Here is a 2,421-nt window from a genome sequence, read left to right as displayed (position 1 = left end):
AGCCCTAATTAAAAAAAAATGATTATGAATTTAATTCATAGGCCTTTACTCGTAAAATTATAATATAATAACTTATTTTTATTAACTTTTTATTTCGAAAGCTTATTTTATTTAATAATATATTTTTAATATTACTTTTTACTTATAATAAAAGTATTTTTATATTATAATTTAAATAATTATATTATTATTAATTCTTATAATTTTGAATAAAATCTCTTTAATTCTAAAATCTAATAAATTAGAAGTTAAAATAATATTATAATATTTAAAATATATATTTATCTATTAAATACTTTTTTATTTAAATTAATAACTTAGATATTTATAATAATAATATTATTTAATTACTTTATTAACGCTATAAGTTTAATTATAATAAATATATTTTTATATTTTTATAGATTAAATTAATATTTTTAATTATAAAGCTTATTTTGTAAGATAAAGAGAATATTATTATTATTATTCTCGCTATTATTTAATTTAATAATATTAAATCTTCTTAATAATATATTTATAGAATTTAAATTTTTTTATAATATTTAATTATAAAGTTAAATATAGCTAATTTCTTAATTTAATAAATCTACTTCGTATTAAGCTCTTTTATTATTATAAAATAATATAAATTATTATAATCTAAGATTATATAAATAGAATATTTATTATTTTATAAGTAATATCTTTAATTCTTAAAGTCTAATATAATTATATAGAGCTTTTTATTATATATATTCTAATAAGACTTAGCGCCTTTAAATTTATAGCTAAAAAATATAATAAAATACTATTATTTATTCTCGCTTAATTAATTAAATATATTATCTATATCTATATTAGAAGTATTAATCTCTATAATAAATAATATTTTTTAATTATAATATTTTAATATAAATATAATAATAAATACTCGTTTAAGTATCTTAAAAGTTTTATATTTTTTTTTATTAAATATAAAGAATAATTTAATCTTATCTTTTCTACTTCTTAGATTAAATTTATTAAAGATATAATTATCTATAAAAAGTCTTATATAAATTATTAATAAAAGTCTATAAATCTTAAAAAATTTAGAATATTTTTAGTAGATTTCGATTTTAGTTATTTAGTAATAATCTTAATACGTAATAACTTTATTTAAATATTACGCTAATTTACTAAGAATCTTAAAAAATTAATTTTATTATAATTAAAAATATATTTTAATAATTTTATATAGAGGCGATACTTTAATAATACGCGTAGTATTTTATATATATACTTTTAATATAACTCTTTTATTTTTAAATAGATTAATATATTATTTAAATATATTATATAGAAGATATTAATATATAATTTAAATACTTTATTTATATAAATTTAAAAGATTATAAGAATATTTATAAGATTAAAAGATATTATTTAATACTCGAATTAATTATAATAAGTTCGAAAGATAATTTTTCACTTATCTCTCTTTTATACTCGTATTTTATAATATATATTATAAATATTAATTTTAGTAAAGTACTTTATATATGCGAATATTTTTAATATTTTTAAGAGTAATAATAATAAATAATTATTCTTAATAATTATCTTATTAAGCCCTCAATAATTAATATAAAATTATAGCGAGTTATTTAATTTTTTAATAAATAATATTAGCGAGTTAATCTAACTAATTAAGAGTTAAATCTACTTTCTCTTAAGCGTAATATTTAAATAATCTTTAATCGCTATAAGCTTATTATACGATATATTATAAATTAAATTATTTTTAAATAACTTATTAGATAGTAAATCGATAGAGTATTTAGCCTAATTATATATATTAAGACTATTAAATAACTCTTCTAAAAAGATTTCTAATAGATTTTTAAGTTATTTAGATATATTAGAGTTATCTAACTACGTAATATTATATTATATAGCTTTATTATAATTATTTTTATTACTTTTAAATAAAATCTAATATAAAAATATAATAAATATTTATTTTAAATTATATATAATTACTATATTAGCTAATAATATAAACTACTTTATATTTATTATTATAATATCTACTTATTTTTTATTACTTATAAAAAAATTATAATAGACTTAAAATTATTTATATTAATAAATATTTAAATCGATATTATAGATTTAAGAGAAATTAAAAATAAGATTATATTCTTATATATTTATAATATATATCTTTAAGATTTACTCTTACTTTTTTTCTTAATTATTCGCAAAATTAAAGACTAAATTATACTTTTTATATAAAAATATTTAATATTTATTAATAATATATACTATTATTAGCGCGTATTTAAATTTAAAAATCTATATCTTTTTAATAAAAGATTATAATATAAAGATTTTTTTATTATCGATATTTATTAGAGTAATTATCTTATACTTCTTATTTAATATAATAATTTCGCT

The sequence above is a fragment of the Letharia lupina genome (assembly GCF_014066315.1).
Source record: "Letharia lupina isolate WasteWater1 chromosome Unknown contig_11, whole genome shotgun sequence".
NCBI lineage: Eukaryota > Fungi > Ascomycota > Lecanoromycetes > Lecanorales > Parmeliaceae > Letharia > Letharia lupina.
Note: the sequence above shows the minus strand (reverse complement) of the source record.